This window comes from Camelus ferus, chromosome 14 (genome assembly GCF_009834535.1).
Source record: "Camelus ferus isolate YT-003-E chromosome 14, BCGSAC_Cfer_1.0, whole genome shotgun sequence".
NCBI lineage: Eukaryota > Metazoa > Chordata > Mammalia > Artiodactyla > Camelidae > Camelus > Camelus ferus.
This window is the reverse complement of record NC_045709.1, coordinates 64,844,371-64,854,605: the sequence shown is the minus strand read 5'-3', so window position 1 is coordinate 64,854,605 and position 10,235 is coordinate 64,844,371. Positions and strand designations below refer to the sequence as shown.

General features: G+C 40.7%; 1 pseudogene; it reads left to right on the top strand.

Moving 5' to 3' along the window:
• The first annotated feature begins 317 nt into the window (after nt 1-317).
• LOC102515807 overlaps nt 318-10,235 on the top strand; it is a 38,845-nt pseudogene continuing 28,927 nt past the window's right edge.

The following is a 10,235-nucleotide window of genomic DNA, read 5'->3' as shown; positions in this document are numbered from 1 at the left end:
TTTTGAAATACGGGCTTCCAGACCCATTTCTGAGCTCTAGTGTGTGGTAGGCAGGATTGGAGTGCCTTCCCTGGAAGAGGAGTCACTTAGTATTCTTCTGCAGGAGATGTCCACTGAAAAGTGCCCTCTGTAGTGTCACCTGTCACTCATTGTGTGGGCTTACAGAGTTCACTTTGTTGATGTTGCCATTGTCCCCACCTCAGCCATGGGAATGTCAGCAGCCTGCCCTGATTTCCCCTAGTTTCTGCACCCACAGAGACAGTAGCACAGATCTGCTGATGTCAGGCACTAGGACTCATGGTAGTGGGCATACAGTCATGCACTTGGATCTGCTGAGAACCACAGCTTCAGCCCAGGCCCCAGCCTCATGTATGCATACAGTACGCAGGTCTGATGTTAATGCCAGACCTTCCCCTGACATGGCCATAATTCTGCTTGGTTGTCTTAGAGACAAGTGTCCACCCAGGCACCAATGGAGCAAATCCACCACTGCTGCCTGGGGCTCAAATCAAATCTCAGTCCTGCCTTCAAAGTTGTGGGACCCCTGGGAATGGATTCAGGTTCCAGCCCTTCCTCTGCCGTGGATCTGCGCACCAGTGATTGTGCCCCTCCTGAACAAGCTGAGAAGACTGCTGTGTCTGAACCACACCTCTGTGCTCCCAAGAATGCGCACCAACAGTGGTGCTGAGCAGTGCCCTCTGGGCTGTTGGAGATGGCTGGTATGGCTGGCTGTGTGATGCCTCTCCCTCCATGTGCACCAGGAGGGGTGCTCTCTAAGGGGTTTCAGGCTGTTTTGCACATTCTCCCAGCCCCAGCCTTCACCACACTCCAGTCCCCTGAGGCTGCCTCTGTGTAGTCGGCCCCAGTCCTCTCCCTCTCATCTGTGGAAGCCTCAACTCCAGCATGCAGCCCCGGCTTGCGTTTCAGCCTAGGTATCACAGGGATCCTCTGTGCTGGTTTCTCTCAGTTCTGTCTGCCAAGCAGCTGCTGCTTTCTCCTCCAAGTCTGAAGTTCCATTTCTGCCCCAGCTGACCTCCTTGCTGGAGAGGAGACTTCCTAGGGTGAGGGTGTTTTCCTCCTTTGCTGTTCCCTCCCTGTGGGACAGGCCCTGCACTGATTTCCTTTTTCTTTTCTTCCTGCTACATGGTTTTGTGAGGATTTTCCTTGTATTTCTGATGTAAGAGATATTCTGCCAAAGTTCAGCAAGAATTTTGTGTGAATTGTTCCATATGTAGAGGTAGTTTTTGCTTTATTTGTGGAAGAGGTTGAGCTATACATCCTTCTACTCTGCCATCTTGGGCCTAGATTTCCAATGTGGTTTTATTTGCACTTATTTTGTTTAAGATATGTTGCTTCCAAATTTGAGGACCAGTCTTATCAATTCTGGAAACATTTCAGTAATTTTCTTTTTAAATATTCCCTCTAGCCTAATCTTTTTATTCTTTCTATCTGAAATTCTTTACTTTCTACTTCTTTGATTGTGGTAATTTCTTTAGATCTATGTTCTCATTCACTATATCATTTTTATGCTGTGTTCGATCTGCTGCTTAATCTATAATTGAATTTTTAATTTACTTCTAGATTTTTACATCCAGTGATTAATTTTGCATCTTAGCACTTCTGAAGTGTTTTGTTCCATTGCCATAGTCTTAATAACTTCCTTTCATTTTTAAGATATACTAGATGCATGATACCAAACTCATAGCTTTGTGAATCTTCTATAGTTTGTTTTCTCCTTTTGCTTTTGCTCGTGTTACCTTGGTCCTCATGTGTTTCATGAATTTTGACTGTGAATTCATGTTGCTTGGATTCTTATCTCTAGGAAATCTTTGAAGTGTGGGCTTTTAGTACCTTCTCTCTTGTGGGATTGTAATTGTCACTGTCAAGTGCTAGATAGTACTACCAACCTGAGTTTACTTTCAAATAATTTTAGCTTGGGCTATAACTTCTAGTTTTAAATGTATGCGACATGGGCTCTTTTCAGAGCTAAGCAAGTTTCTCCCTCATCTCACTTTATCCAAAGGGACTTTTCTTTAGATCACTTACTGATGTTGTTGCCTTGTGAAAATCCTAGTTTATTTCATTGTCTCTGATATAAACTTTTGCATTCTGCAGGCCCCAGGCTTTTTCTCCTGCCCCTTGAGGATGGGACCCTTTACCACTTGAGATCAAAGGACTTTCTGGACATCTGGTCTGCCATATTCCTGGCATGTTCCTTTTCTGTACATTTTAACTACTACACCACTTCACAGAAGTATCATTTTAAAATAAATTAGTCATAGCTAATACTTATTTATTTTACTTAAATATCAGAACTCTGCTAAGTGATTTACATGTGCTATCTAATTTAATGCTCACCACAATTCATCCTGGTATGTCCAGTTGTTATCTTCATTTAGAGATGAGAAAACTGGTATCTAGAAGGGCTAATAGCTTCTCTCAGTCCATACTGCCTGATTGTTTTGGAGCCAGACCTCAACCCAGGGTGATCTAACTCCATTTAAGATTTTGTTCTTTTTTCCTCCCACTTTTAACTATGAAATTTTCAAACATACAGAAAAGTTGAAATAACAGTGCAATGAATTTATACTCTCAACATTCAATTGTCGTAAACATTTTGTCACATTTGCTTTCTCTCTATGTACATACGTATTTTTTGCTGTAACATTTGAAGGTAAGTTTTGAGTGTAATGACTCTTCACTTCTCAGTATTAAGGCCTCATTTGCAAAGTGAGCTTTTAGCTATCTTCAAAGTGGTCCCTTTGGTGAATTCTTACTGCTTTCCTGAAAATGAGGAAAATTCTTTACTTGAGAGGTGGGATTCTTTTTCTTTGAAATTCAGAGTTTAGCAAAGCACCTAGCACTTAGGGGAATCAATGAATGGTCTATTAAAAGAGGACCTAGGTGACTAGGAGCAGAGATAAAAATTGTTTAAGATTTAAAAATGTGTTGCAATTTAAATGGCAGGAGAAAGATACACATTGAAGGGGCTAGTTACCTATCCCTGAGAATTATGCTATAGCATTTCACTCTGACAAGGAATGCAGAGAAAACTTCCACATATATTTATGTGTATAAACAGTTGTCCCTGTCATGTACTATTTTGTCCCTCAGCTAGATGGTGATCGCCTGGGGTATGGACACTGTCTGCTTTCTGTGTATTTAGCTAATGATATGATTCCTGGTACAATTGAATCAATGAATTCATTCCAGTGTACTGTTTACAGTAAATGCAGTTTGTAACTTTTTATTGCTGCTCTTCCTGCCACTGAAGCCAATTATACTGATATTGTTACCACTACTGAAACAATTACTATTTTTGTCATCCACCTCTCTCTGAGGAAGACAGAGCCAAGCAGGGGATAGTATTCCCATCTTGTAGCCGAGGAAGATTTGAAGTTAGTTCAAACTTGAATCTAGATATTCTATCTCTGAGTCCAGTGTTTTCTCTGTGCAATTCCTTTTGATTCAGTATTTGTTCAACTCTCACTATGTACCAAGATCTAGTCTACAGGTCAAAGTAGCCAAGAAACTGAGAGCAGAAACATCATGTTTGCAGAACCACTGACTTCACTAATACTTGACATCCATAAAAGAGTGAGACTAGCATTAGCTTCTTTTTAAAACTCAAGTTGTTTTAAATGATTATGCACATATTAATAGAATAGTAAAGTACACTTTTAGATAATTATGTATCTTGATATTTATAGGTATCACTTATTAAGTATTATTTATTAAATTTAATATATTACATATATAACACGTAACATATAATATGCTATATGTTACATATGTTATATGTTACATATGTTATATATTAAATTTGTATATATGTAATGAATATATATATAATATATATTTGTGTGGCTCTGTGAAGACTGCACTTACTTATGCCTAGCTCTGTCTGAGAAATGGGAAAAGCAAGGGTTAAGGGAGATGATGAATCAGGAAGGTCTCAGAGTTTTTGGGCTGCAGATGAAATATGAGGGCTAAGGAGCAGCTGGGTGATTACCTTGAATGGCCAGCTGGAGTCAGGCTCTGAGTGCTGGAGTCAATAGGTACCAGTATGTGACTTGATTGATGAGAATATAGACCTAGGAGTGGTTTGCACACTTTTCACCTTGACCTGCCAGCTGCCAGGGTCCTGCTCATATGGGTGGCATGTGAAACATTTGTTGGAGATGGTACATGAAGTGGCAGAGGAGTCAATGAGCATTTGGGCTGATTGACTTTAATAAACTGCTTTGTTCTATTCCCGAATCTATCCCTACATTTATATTATGTCTCCTTTCTGAGAATCTCCTGCCAATGCAACAACTACCACTAGATTGTCCACTCTGATCTCTGAATTGTTCAAGTTTTAAAAAAATGCAAACACTGCTAATTTCATAATGAACTTCTTGTGTGACAAATTGGTGCTTAATAGGGGTGATCTGATACATTGATTCAACATATTCCCCTGAAGACAGAGGATTTGTTCTGTTCTTAGATCTTTATACTTATACTTGGACAAGAATTTGTCTCTCTAGTATTCAGTAATACTTTGTTTGATGTTTACCTTCTTTATCATCATTATCATCCACACATCTACTATACAGTTTAGCAAAGAAATACATATTTACTATCAGGTATCAAGTGTAGCAACATGATATAATGGTGGAAAATCAACTGCAAATTGGTAGTTTGATTTTATGCAGTGCTCAACCTTTTGACAGTCGCTCTCTATAATATCCAGACTTCCTCATTGTAAAGTGCTTTCCTAGCAAAAATATAGTAAATAATACAAATGCAATCTTAAAAAATTTCATAATGTCTATAACCCATTGTATTGGAGGCCTCAAACTTGTTAGAGGAACATCAAATATTGGTGTAGCAGGAAGTGCATTCTTAATGGCATCCTTATTTCATTTTTAAGCAAAATGGAAGGAAGCAAAATGGCTCAAGTTCAGACCTTAAATGTATTAACTTAGAAGCAACACAGGGCATTCTTGATGCTGTACAAACAAGTCAAGCAGTAAAACATCATCCTAAAAGAGTGAGGAAACAAGAAGAATTGAGAATCTTTTATTTAGACTTTATTCATGTAGGAACCAATGGATTCTATGGAAGGTAAGAATAATTGCATACTCTTTAAGGGATGCTAAAGGTGGCCATCTAGTGCAAGTGGCTTCCTGGGACCCCAGGTTATCATTTAGTAGAGCCAGGCCAGGTAACATACCCATCTGCCTGCTATTTTTATAACCATCTGTCCTATGAAAGGGAGTTAAGATGGAAGGTGGACTTACACTAAGGCCTTGATGCTCATTGAATACAGAGCAGAGAAGAGAGGATCGTGGAGAGTAAGGAAGAGAAAATATAAGCCAATAACTGTATTTAGTTTTTGAATGTTAGAAATATAAATTGAAAGCTGAGAGAGCCTAGGAATGTGGGACCTAATAGGGGAGAACGTCATATAACTCTGTGTTACTCCTGCTTCAAGAATTGACCAACTGTTTCACGCCTTAGTTGAAGGCACAAAGCTCAATTTTGAATTATTTGCTCTGTTACTCAGTAACTCTGTGATATTGGAAAATTTCATGAACCTTAGTTTTCTTACCAAACAATGAGGTTATTGATATCTATCATAGAGTTGCTTTGAAGGTTAATGCAGGTGCCAAAGTCTACCAGTGTCTGACGCAGATTAGGTGCAGCATACCGGTGGCTGTGTTATATTTGCAAATCCTTAGTGTGTTTTGTCTCTTATAAGTGTCTTTCTGTCAAAATGACACCTGCTTAGTGCACAGCTGAGAGAACAGGAAGATGTCTCACAAAGGCTCGTGACCAGCCCTTCTGTGTCCCTTCCCTCCAGCTCCCTGAATGCTGACCTCTGAGTCCAGCTGCCAGTAGAGTCCCAGGGTGATTCCAGAAGTGATAGCTGTGTCCAGGGTGCTGGCTCTGGTGCCCTCAGAACTGCATGCCCTGGCTGACTCACTGAATCACAGCCATGCTATTTCCACCCAGGAGGGGTCAAAGGCCCCCTTTCGCACCCTGAATCTCCCTCTTACCTGGCACCTATGTGAGACAGGCTGGGACCTGGGACCCTGAGCTACAAATGCTTGCACCAACACCAAACAACAGAATACAAAGATACTATAAAGGGTTGAAAATAACTATGTGCATGCACAGTTGGGGTGAGTTATGAGCAATAAGATACAAAAAGATCAAAATCCCAACTGCCACTTCTGAAGTGTTAGGAGCAGAGGCAGGATACTGCACATCATCCCTGCACATGGCACCACCAAGGGGGTGGGCAGACCACCTAAGCCACCCCTCCAGCCAAACTCCTGGACTCACCCCTACCCTCACCCCATTTAAGGAACCAGCACATCCCCCCTCAGGAAGCAAACAAAGGAACCTGTTACTTGTTTTTGCTCCTTATGCTGCAGCATGAGTCCCAATAAAACCTTGCCTAAATTTCTCATCTGGCCTCTTATCAATTTCTATTAATTAAGGAGGCCAAGAACCCTGGTCAGTAAACAAGCATGGCCATCACATTGCTAAGAAGCTAAGTTCCTTAGCTACTGTCTTTATCTGTTCACCTGGGGGTGGGGCAGTGAGTCTCTGGCTCTAGCAGGAAACACACACTTCTCTGTCTCACATTCATTTTCTCCCCCAGGTGCCGGGGGGAAAACTCATCCTAGAAGACACCTTCCCAAAGGAAGTCACCTCCTGAGAAAAGGCTTCCTGCTTGCCAACTGCTTGAATCTCAGGGTGGAAGCAACTTATGAGCAAAGGTCCCTACAAGTCTAGGGCCTTATTGCTCTCAATCTTAATACCTTGTTTTCTTCATTGTTCTCTCCTTGATTCAAAAATGACTTCATTTATGCAACCATTATGGAGAACAGTAGGAAAGTTCCTTAAAAAACTAAAAATAGAGTTACCCTGTGATCCAACTGAGGTGGAAAGCCCCATGAAAAAGACAGCAGGACCCCCAGGCAGGTCCACTACCCTCCTGCCAGCACCATTCGGTTCCCTGGCCCAGTGGCATTATTTAACTTTTTAAACTCTGAAACAGCTTACTTCTAGGAAAGTGGAACTTACTCCTAAGATTCTATTGGTTCCCTGAGCTAACTCCTGATTGGTCCATTTCTTCAAAGCTTGTTCCTAATTAGTCACTTTTGTTATACTTTATTTGCATATGATGTTGCAAAATGTTGCAAAGTCTAGACTGGTAGCCTATAAAAGGCTGTGTAAACCTACAAATGGGGCCCAGAGCTTAGAGTGTTAACTCCTCTGGGACTGCTGGTGTAATAAACCTGAGTTCTCCAACTCTCCGAGTGCTGTTTGGTCTCTCGCCCAGATCCAGGTTGCTGTCACAACTGAGCTGTAACACTGAGATGTAACACACTTTGCTGCAACACAACAACCCCACTGCTGGACATATATCTGGGGAAAACTCTAATTTGAGAAGATACATGCACCCTATTGTTTGTAGAAGCATTATTTACAGTTGCCAAGACATGGAAGCAACCTAAATAGCCATCAACAGATGATTGGATAAAGAAAATGTGGTAATATATATACAATGAAGTATTACTCAGCCACAAAAAAGAATGAAATAATGCCATTTTTCAGCAACATGGGTGGATCTAGAGATTATTATATTAAGTGAAGTAAGTCAGAGAGACAGATATCATGTGATATTACTTATATGTGGAATCTAAAACATAATACAAATGAACTTATTTACAAACCAGAAATAAACTCACAGACAGAGAAAACAAATTATGGTTACCAAAGGGGAGAGGGGGGAGGGATAAATTAGGAGTTTAGGACTAACGTACATACACTACATATATAAAATAGATAAACAACAAGGTCCTACTGTGTAGCACAGAATCAGTGTCTTGTAATAACCCATAATGGAAAAGAATATGAAAAAAAAAGTATGTATGCATAACTGAATCACTTTCCTATACACCTGAAACTAACACAACATTGTAAATCAACTATACTTCAATAAAAATAAATAAATGACCTCATTCGATAGTGTTTTGCTTAATTTCTATCTCTTTATCTATTCTATAAGCACCCTGAAGGCAAGGACCATTTATTTATTTATTTGTTTGTTTGTTTGTTTATAAAAAATCTCTCTGCTATTATATTCCTAATACCAAGCATGGACTCCAATCTATAATCATTTGGATGAACAAAGGAACAACTCTTTCCTACCCTCTGTGCCTCGGTTGGGTGACTTCCTTTTTCTGCTCAGAGTTGCTGTGCTCCCTGCAGAGCTGGTGCACACATCACACTGGCCTCAGCCCTGCCTCAGCTCTGATGAATCTCCTGTGCACCTGTGTCACCTGCGGGTGTTGCACACCTCACCTTGCTGCAGGAGCTCCCCTGCCCTCCACCCCTTGGGCTGAGCTGGTGGAGATTCTCTTCTCTCTGTGTAAACAGAGTACCTAACTTGCTCTAGTAGCTTCTCTTATCTTGGCAAGGGAATGGAATCAGCTATTTCCTGGGTCAATTCTATCTCCAACCTCCGTGTTTGTATTAAAAGGTTAATTGCTTTACACCTGCGCATCCTCAGCCTGATTTCTCCGAGAAAGAAAAACAGCACTGACAGCTGCGTTTCTATTCTAAGATCATTTGCCGCATCAAGTGTTCAGAATCTCTTTACTGGAGGCCAAGGGCATATTCTTACTTGAGAGGCAGTTGCTGTTGGCAGCCAGTAGCGGCTGCTGGATGACTGCTTGCTTGGAAACCCTTGAAGAGATTGCTTGGTGTTCCTGTTTACTCTGGGCTGGTGGAAAGCGAGTCCGTGTTTTCTAAAGGCAGGTCTTTAAAGAACAGCGGTGGCGTTGATACTGCCCGCCTACGCACTGTGGGTAAAGGCAGTGCTAAGAACCATACATTTTCATTTGTGGAAGTATTTTGTATTGAATCCTGTCAAAAATAACACTGCCTTTGGGACAGGGAAAATCCAATTTGATAGCATTGTTTCTGCTTCTTTCTCCTGGAAACATTGTGTCACTCAGGGTGTAGTCTTTGGACCTCTGCTATTTTTCACTGGAAAGTAATTTGGGACCTGGCTCTGTGCTGTTAGTGATGACTTGAAAAGCTATACTTATAAGCAGCCTTGTCCTAAAATGACTGGAGTTAATACTTAGTATTATAAAGGATGGTAAGAACAAAGGAGGTAAGTAGACCATATGCCTTCCTTGGGAACTCCCCCCGTGCAAAAAATACACAAGAATTTCACAAGGACACTTGGTCCCCAACTGCTCCCACCCAAAACATCCTTCAAGAAAAGAAAGAAGGATTTAGGGGCTGACAAGGATGGTTCAGGGACTTGCAATTTCTACTTTCTACACTGGAGTCAAGCATTCGGTGGGGGATTATTTTCCCAGGTAGAGCTCTCATCCTGTGTTTGTGATTAGTCATTCATATAATTTTTTCATTAATGTAGTCTGCTGTATGTGAGGGAAGGCTTAAAAGAGTTAAGACCTGGATCTTGAGCTCAAAATCTTATAGTCAGGTAAGGGATAGAGACTGTAAGTGAACAAGTACAATAAAGCATTCTAGGACTGCAATCCAATTATGCACAGATACAATATCAACTTGGGGTAAATTTTCTTAACTTTTCCCTCCATTATCACCCCCTAAAAGAGCCTTTTTAGACATTTTTCCCCAATCACTTTTTTCTAACATTTAATTTTAATACCACACACACATATATATATCTGTTTATGTACTGCATTTATAGCTATAATTTATACAAAAGTACTTTGTTTTGCTCCCCTAAATCAAGAGTTGCCTACTTGGATGTGATGTCACCCACACTAAGAATATATGACCTGAAGGAAGAAATCTTTTCTCACTCAGGAGAGTCCAGAAGAACCTTACAGAAGAGAGTTGGGGTACCTAAAGTATTAAAAAATGTGTAGGCCTTCTCTCCGGTAAAAAAAGAGGGACATCAGTGTAGAATATGGGTCAAAACATGCAAAAGTACAGAGGCACAAAGGGGACAGTTTAGCATGTAGCATGTATGGGCAGGAATAACCCTCTTTGGGGCTGGATTCTGTTCAAGGTGTTGATTACCTGATTTGCCTCTTATGTGCACTGAGATATTGGTCATAATAGACTGGTTCTGCCCAGCTCAGATTAACTATAACAATACCTCAAAATATTCTCATTCATGTGAATTTTTGGACGAAAAAGAATTTGTCAAGGATGTTTGAGCTCAGAATCTA